The sequence below is a fragment of the Lemur catta genome, chromosome 4 (assembly GCF_020740605.2).
Source record: "Lemur catta isolate mLemCat1 chromosome 4, mLemCat1.pri, whole genome shotgun sequence".
NCBI classification, from domain to species: domain Eukaryota; kingdom Metazoa; phylum Chordata; class Mammalia; order Primates; family Lemuridae; genus Lemur; species Lemur catta.
This window is the reverse complement of record NC_059131.1, coordinates 81400278-81409246: the sequence shown is the minus strand read 5'-3', so window position 1 is coordinate 81409246 and position 8969 is coordinate 81400278. Positions and strand designations below refer to the sequence as shown.

General features: G+C 41.7%; 1 long non-coding RNA gene across 1 annotated transcript; it reads right to left on the bottom strand.

Moving 5' to 3' along the window:
- Positions 1-383: 383 nt before the first annotated feature.
- LOC123636494 lies at positions 384-8704 on the bottom strand. Its single transcript, XR_006734558.1, has 3 exons — positions 8576-8704; positions 1104-1248; positions 384-715 (listed from the first exon to the last, which is right to left on the bottom strand). It is a non-coding gene; the product is annotated as an uncharacterized LOC123636494 (long non-coding RNA).
- Between the last annotated feature and the right edge of the window lie 265 nt (positions 8705-8969).

Here is an 8969-nt window from a genome sequence, read left to right as displayed (position 1 = left end):
TTTGGCCGGAAAGGGCCCTGCGGCAGCGTCTGTGTGCCCTTTACATCCCAGTGCTACAGAGGTTCTTGACCCCACGCCAGCTTTAAAATCCCCACTGCCTTTCTAAAAGGAAAACAAACTGCTTTTCTTTACTCTCACACAACACTGCCAACACCAAATGTGTGGTTTTCCCCTCACATTAGGCAATTCTGACACCAACGACCTGGACTTGGTGTAGACCCCACAGGCTGAGGCCCCCACAAGACTGACCCCACTCAGGCGCCAGTCACAATCTCAGGAGCCACCCATAATTCCAACTGAGTGACTGTAAATCACAACCCTCTCCTTGGGTTCCAGCATTGGCTAGAATGGCTCATAGACCTCAGGAAAGCACTTTGCGTACTAGTAGTGGTTTATTGTAAAGAACTCAACTCAGGAGCACCAAATGGAAGAGGCACATGGCACGGCGGGGGTGTGCGGAGCTCCCACGCCCTCTCTGGGTGCACCACCACCAGCACCTCCGGAGATTCACCAGCCTGGGAGCTCTCAGAGCCCCTCTGTTCAGGGTTTTCTGTGCGGCTTCATCACATGGGTCCAACTGAGTAAATTGATGGCCATTGGTGACGAAGTCAATCTCCAAGCCCCCTCCTTGGAGGTCCAGGGGCATGGCTGGAAGTTCTAACCCTCTAATGGCACGGGGATCCTCGGGCAACCAGCCCCTTCCTCCAAGAGTCTCCTGATAGGCATAAACTCAGGTAAGGTTCAAAGACGTTCATTATGGATAGTGAAAGACATTCCTCTAACCTCTATCGCTGAGGAAATTCCAAGGGTTTTAGGAGCTCTGTGGCAGGAAGTGGGGACAAAGACCAATTATATATTTCTTATTATGTCACAATACCACACTTTCCTTCACCCTACACCAATTAAATCAGGATCTCTGGATGTGGAACTCAGAAATCAGTGGGTTGTTTGTTTTTTTTTTAAGTTTGCTGAGTGGGCCCCACTTGTAGCCAATGTCAGGAGCCACAGCCTTGGAGTAACTGGTTGTGTCAGTTTAGGATGCTTCAGGCTACGAGGAGCAGAAAATCCCAGGTCAGCAGTTTAAACAAAAAGAATTTTCTTACCTCCTATAACAAAAAGTGCAAAGTTGGAGCAGGTGCCAGGGTTGGTCAACTCCGTGATGTGACACGGCTGCTTCCATCTCTGTGCAGAGGTGCCCGCACCTCGCCAGCAGCCAGGTCCACAGGCAGGAAAGGTGTCTGTTATGGTCTAGAGTGCGAGAAAAGACCACATAGTCCGAATGAGATCGAATTAGTGAGTCTTTATTAGCTGGCCAGCGACCACCCCTGCTCTGGGAGAGTCCAGAAACAGAGAGTGGCCCCGAACCTTAAGAGTGCAGGGGTTATATACTTTCACTACATGTGTGACGCTACACATACAGCTTGGAATATATGTTGCAATAATTTTTCTGTCACCTGGGGGTCTGGGACCTGCCTCAGGCCGCCTGTTATGATTACAATCTATAAGCAAGCGAGTTCACAGAAGCAGATAGCATCAGTTAAGCCAAGGAACATTTCTCAAGCATAGTAAAATTTAACTATACACACCTAGTGATTTTAAACAATCAATTACAAGTTAATCACTTTATTTTTTCCTGTTATCCGTGTATATTTTTCCCTCAGCTCATAGGTCATGGGTTCATGAATCACACAGCAGCGAGCCTGTACACAAGATGGCTTCACTGAGGCTCACAGAGCTATAGTGATTACTGCGGCTCGTCACAGTGTCCCCTGGCGTACAAAGCAGGGCTCTGACAGCAGGGGACAGGGACGGTGGCTGCTGCACCACCCCAGGCCTCCTTACCACCCTCTGGGAGCCTCTGTTCACTGACATCATTGGCTTAGGACATTCTTTTGTATTTTGATCCCTCTGGCCTCCGGGTATTTGATCTGATTATTCTAAGATTAAGAGCAAGACTCACTGAGCTCCTCAAAGATTGAACTCCAAACTGGGAGGGCATGAACAGTGGCATTGAAGAGATAGTCACCGTGGCTGTCCACAGTCCCCTCGACTTCAGTGAGGGCACCGCTGTGCACGTGCAAGTCGTGGGCAAGACCTGCTCCCTGTGTCCCTTCCTACTTCTGGGTGACCCTGTTAACGGCACTCCGCAGCCTTGGCTGCGCACCAGAATCACGTGTGCTTGGAAAAAACATGTATGTCCAGGCCCCACCTCCAGAGATTTTGACTTCATTGGCCTGCAATGGAGCTTGGACATTGTCATGGCTGAGCAGTGTCCCCCTCAAATTTGTAGGTTGAAGTCTTGACCCCCGGTACCTCTGGATGTGGCTATTTTTGGAGACAGGGTCTCTAAAAAGGTGATTAAGTTAACGTGAGGTCATATGGATGGGTCCTTATCCAATGTGAGTGGTTTAGGACACAGACGGGCACAGAGGGACAACCATGTGAGGACACGGCAAGCAAAGAGGTGTCTGCAAGCCAAGGAGAGAGGCTGCAGGAGAAACCAAGGCCTTGAGGAAGGCGACACCTTGAAGACCTCTAGCCCCAGGGGTGTGAGAGAATAAATGCCACTTGTTTACGCCCCCAGTGTGTGGTCTGTTATGGCAGCCCTAGCCACCAACACAGACATGAGTACGCTTTTACTTCCCTAGGAGATTCTAACATGCCCACGGTTGAGAGCTCTTGCTCCAGACTCTGGTTTGAAAGTCAAGTTTTTAAAAAGACAGGTGCCTGGGCCCCACCCCAAGGACTGGGACCTACTTGACAAGCTGTGGCTATCGCTCAGCAATGTTTCTGAGGCTCCTCAGATAAAACCACTGTGCATTGAAGACTCCTCCAGACCCTGCTCTGCTTCCAGGCAGTCATGGTGACACCCAGCAAGAGGCAAGGTGGCCAGGCATTCCTGAAATTCTTCCCTTGTCTTTGTGACCCAGCATGGTTTATCTGGGAAATAAAAACCCTTGGGAGAGCGGGGGAGGGGAGAGGACAGAGAGGAGTTTATTTGCAGTTTACAGTTTTGCTTGGATTCCTTGGATTCCTTTCATTAGAATTGCTTTCCTCTCAGTACACAGCAGAAGGAATTGCCCTGAAAATGAGGAATTTTAGTTGAGGTAGGAAGAGAATTGTGAAGTACAAAATAAAACATCAAAGCCAAGCCTGTCTTCCACCTCATGAGCACTCCCCAAATATAACCATTATTAATAATTTCTTATGTGCCCTTTCAGAAAAAAAAGGTTTTGTGTATTTTCAATGGAAAAGAAGCCAAACTCTGTAAAATAATTGTAAAGCGATTTATTCTGAGCCAAATTTGAAGAACACAACCCGGAGCCACGCCCAAGAAGCCTTGAGCAAGTGGACTTGCTGTGGCTAGGTTACAGTTTGGTTTTATACATTTTGGGGAGGCAGGAATTACAGGTAAGTCATAAATCCATACATGGAAGGCATACATTGGTTTGGCCCGAAAAGGTGGACCATCTTGGGGGGGGGGGCTTACAGGTTATAGGTGGGTTTAAAGATTATTTGACTTGTAATTGGTTGAAGACATGAAGCTTTGTCTAAAGGCTTGGAATGTTTTAAGGAGGTTTGTTAATAAGAGACAAGCTAATGGACATTATTTGTTGTATAAATTGAGGACCTGTAGATTTGTCTTACATAGCCTTAGGCCTGTTAATGGGTTACAAATGATGTCTTCAATAAGGGAGGAGGCATGTCTGACCTCCCTCCTCCTGGCAGGGAATTTGGTTTTAGGATATCCCCTTGGCCAGGATATTCAGTCAGCCAGTAGTGGGAAGCCTTAAGATTTTATTTTAGTTCACAATTCCCCGCTTTTGGACAAGAGCTGCCAGAGGCAGCATCTATGATCAAACTCTTATTTTGTCCAATCTGTTGCCGGGGTGGTTTTGTTAGGTTTTAGTCTGAAACTGTCTGTTCTTGGTGCGCTCATGGCGGAAAAATGACCAGACACACCAAGTTAGGCAAGCATGAAAATGAGGTTTATTGAGGAGAGAAAGATAGGATTATAGGGCAAGAACAAGATACAGGTTTACAGAGCATGGTACATATGCCACAGATGATGACTTGGACCCATTGTCGCAGCAGGGCAAGCAAAACGAAGGGCAGAAAGAGAGAGAGATTAGCTGTAGTCTGTGTCTTATTTTTATAGTACCTGGATAGGGACCTCCCTCGTGGTTCAGGGGTCACCATGGAACCACTTTGATTGGACAGTTGGGAGTCACATGACCTGAACCTTAACTATGCAGGTGGGTTCTAGGTCACTTTCTGGACTTTATGGTACCCATGTGGCTTGGCCCATGGGCTAGACAGCCTTCTGCATTCTTTGACAGCTGGCACGCCAAGTTCTGATTGGCAGATTCATAGAGTAGTCCCTCCTTCCCTAGGTATGGAGAATTAGGGTTGGGCAGGACCAAGATGGGGGCAACAGCATTCACTTTCGTCCCTAGGAGACTCGGAATCCCTCACTATCTACCTAACAGTTTGGCTACCTGCCCCGGGTCCCTCCAGGCCCTTGGTGGGACCCTTGTGGCCAAGAGGACTGAGGAGCCAAAAAGGGCTTTCAGCCAATTAAATGCTTCAGGCAAGGAGGGACTGGAGGTAGACTGGCACTCATCAACCCTTTAACACCTTCTAAGGCAACATAAGAGTAAAAACCAAAATGTCAAAGGCAAGGCTACAAAACTAATTTATCTATAAGTGTTGAGCTACTATATTCTTGAGTTTAGTGGTAGATTTGTAGCAAACATAAGCATCATTAACATTTAAGCTAAGGGAATTTAGAGTCCTTTATTGTGTCACAGTATTTTAGTCTCTCTAGTAATTTATACTAAGGTGGCTGATAAATTACTTATTATATCCCCTTTTGTATAAACCCATAACTGAGAATGATAAGGAAGACCCCCCCCATTACCTGGTGCATCAGCCACCTGAGACCCCACCCCTCGGATCACCCCAACCTAATAAAAGTGAGAAAAACTTGGAAGATAGGGCTCAGAATTTGGTGGCCAGACCCCTCTGAGCCCACCGGCGAATAAAACTTGATTCTCCAACTCTCCGTGTGCTGTTCTGTTTGTCCTCGGAACCACCCGCTGTAACACTTGCTGTAACAAGAACAATTATACTCAGGAAGTTCTAAGTCTACAGGAAGCAGGAAAAAAAAAATTTATGATTGGGATGGATATCTGCACCACATGGTCTGAAAAGACAAAGTGTTTCAGTTAGTATTTGTTTAGGTTTCTGTGTGCCCCTCCGTGATCTGGAGGGTCTAAACTAATTCCATCCCTCTGAATTGGCCCTTACAATCTCACATGCCCCCTTGGAGATAGTCCCTGAGCCTAGAGGGAGGATGTTTTAACAGAGCATTGGCAGATTCGATAGTTTTAGGTTCTGGAGATATCAGGTAAACTTGCTATTTACTTAAAAGTTGTCAGGACTCTGGAAAACAAAACAAGAGAATCAGTAATGTTCTAAATAAAAAGTCATAAAAAAGTTTAGTTTGGTCCCATGCAATTAATTTCTCTTCTGTATGAGGTTGAGTTAGGGATACTCATGGATATATCAGCTTTCTAATTAAAGTCCTGGAAGGTTGTTTTATTTTAGTCCAATGGTATATATCTCCAAAGTTGTCAGAAGCCTGTATTCAAGAGAACTTGTCAGTCCTTTCCATGACTTTCCTTGAAGAAGTAAACCTTGGCCTTAGCCAGTTTAAAACAACACTTTCTGAGATGAATCAAAGTAAAACAAAAACTTTTAGACTAGTCATGGTTAAAGAGACAACTGACAAATAAAGTTGGTTATTTTTATGGTATACAGCAATTTAACATAATAACCGTAATTATTGTTGGTAACATACACCAATATACCAAGATATATCAATATTTTATAATATTGGAACATATATTAATAACATACTTATACACATATAACCCGAAGAAAGTTAAACACCATTTCATATTTGACAATGTTTCCTGTATGGTTTTAATGCACCAAATAAACCTAATGTCTGTCTTAGAACTTCAGTGTCCCTAATAATATAAAAAGCTGGTGTCAGGCCAAAATGCTGGATTTAGATTTGGATTTGGAAAGTTTGTGAAATATCAAAGGCTTAAAACATTTGTTCAAATACAATCACAAGCCACTATAAAATAAGGGTCATTTATTTAACCAAGAGAGATAGTCATCAAAAGATTCTCCCATCCAAGTACTAACCAGGCCCAACCGTCATCAAAAGATTCTAAAGGTGATAAAGTAAGTTATATGGGTGTAAACCTTAACCCTTTTAAAGTTTAGTTTTTCTACTTGGTCAAAACCTAATAAAGAGAGCACAGAGATTACCTTGATAAAGTATAACATCTTTGCTTCTTTTAGGTCAGTTACCAAAATGTAAAGAAAAACCTTCTGTAGTGTGATACATATACATATATTTTTTTAATTAAAAAGTAAACAGGTTATAGAGTCAAAATGAGTACATCATGTCATTTCATTAAGAGCAAATTGATATCTAGAGAAAACTTTGTTTTAACCAAAATTTTTCTTTTTAATTACAGTCAACTGGACCACATACAAATTCGTTCATAAATTCCCTTTATAAACTTTATCCCAACCTGCATGGACCATAGACTATCTACAAAACATATCTACAAACTTTCTGTTTTGTCCTGGCATTCCCTTTTCCTAAATAACCAGTCATTGTAGGGCAAAGAATTCCCTACAAGATCCTTTCTTTACATTGTTCTTTCTGTTTAACCTTTCTTACCAAAAAAAAAATATATATATTTCTATATTCATTGCCTTTTTACATATTTTTATTACTCACAAGTTACTTTCTATTTTGTTTTTATTTTCTTTCTAAATCCATTTTTTGATTCAACCTTTAAGTAACCTCTGAATTAGACAAAATTATATATATTTTAATAAGAATACATTCTATGCTTCTTTTAGAATTTTTCCTACTAAAACATATCTTATTCTTTGGTACACTTTATGTATGGAATCACATGCATTGACTAGAATTCTTATTTTTAGTAACTTTAAATTTTAGTGAAAGCTTAAAGAGCAGGAAGTTATAAATTGTTCATCATAAGACGCTTGTTGTCATGAAGCAAGATTGCAGGTTACTTACTATAAAATTATAGACATTTACTTAGCCAAACTGATAATTCAAATATTTTTAAAATGCAAAAATCATATTCTTTGATAGAGAGGAGACTCAGTTTCTCAAACAAGTATAAGACCTAATAGACAGACTGAAGTACAAATTAATGAGGAGGGAAGCTGAATCTGTCTCTTTCTCTCCTACTCTCCCCTTTTTGCAGTTTATTCAAAAGGTGAACAAAGGAGTTATTCCTAAAAATCTTCTGTTATTTGTAGTAACATAATATGAAAATCTAGTTCAAAAGAGAAAGCCAAATTTTTCATTGTATTAGTGTATTAATGACAGTTAATTTTAATAAAATCTTATAAACAAATCCATCTAATTTTAGCCAATTTGACTGTAAGTTAAGATTTTTATAAATCTTTTATAACCTTTAACTTTTATATCCATTTAATTTTTAATGATCATTTACTTATTGAATTTTAAAGCAGTTTCAAAAACCAATAAATTAGACAAAATTATCTTTTTTAAACAAAACTATTAATATTTATGTCTTATAACTTTTATTAAAAAAATTTTATATAGAATTATTTCCCTTCCATCTAGAAGTTTCAATTATATATATTAAGCATAATGTCCACTCTTAGAAAAACCTAGGAAGTTAAAGTAACTTTGAACATAACAGTTCACCAATTGTATTAGCATTCCTAAATATAAAAACAAGATATCAAGGTGTATAAGCTTCAACTTATGTTTAAGAACCAATGTTCTAGTATTTTACCTTATAAATGACTCAGACATTTTATGATTATTTTCTTCAACTTAGCATAAGGACTTTAAGATTCTAAATTATGAAAATTTTATTTTAGTTCACATACCCGCATATGAACAGTCTAAGTTTTTACACAAGTGGAAATTAATATGTCCATATATTTCTGGATTTTTTTTTTTTTTTGAGACAGAGTCTCACTCTGTTGCCCAGGCTAGAGTGCCGTGGCATCAGCCTAGCTCACAGCAACCTAGAACTCCTGGGCTCAAGCAATTCAACTGCCTAAGCCTCCCGAGTAGCTGGGACTACAAAGCATGAGCCACCATGCCCGGCTAATTTTTTTCTATATATATTTTTAGCTGTCCATATAATTTCTTTCTATTTTAGTAGAGACGGGGTCTCGCTCTTGCTCAGACTGGTCTCAGACTCCTGAGCTCAAACAATCTGCCCGCCTCGGCCTCCCAGAATGCTAGGATTACAGGCGTGAGCCACCTCGCCTGGCCTGGATATTGTTTTTTTAACTCAATAGCACATTGCGAGTTGAATTCTTCCCATTGGCTTTGACATGTTCAAATCTGTCCCATTTAGAAGAATGAATCTCTCTCTCCCCTCACCCAGTTCCAGCCACCACCTTATTTCTCTCCTTGTTTTCGTAGACACATCTCTCAAGAGTCCCGTGTATCCATGGTCTGTTTTCTCACCTCTCATCTTCTGCTGGGCTCACTCCCATCTGGCATCTGTTCCCACTGGCACAGCCATCGCTAAGGTTCCCAGCGGCGTAGTTCATCCTCTTTGTTGTTCATCCTCCTTCAACCAGATGCTAGCACCACCTGATCATGCTCCCCACTGTCCAGCCTCTCTTCCCCTCTGCTGGGTCCCCACCTCTCCTGCTGGCCCCACCCCCAGCCAAGTGCCCTCGTCTACTGGTCTTTGCTTGCATTTGAGCCTCCACAGACTCTGACCCGGCCCTTTTCTTTTCTCCTGTACCTAGCACGTGACTGGCACATACTAATTATGACATAATCATTCAACAATAGGTAAAGAAATGAAGAAATGTATCTTGCAGCTCTTTCCAACTCAGTATATACTGACCTA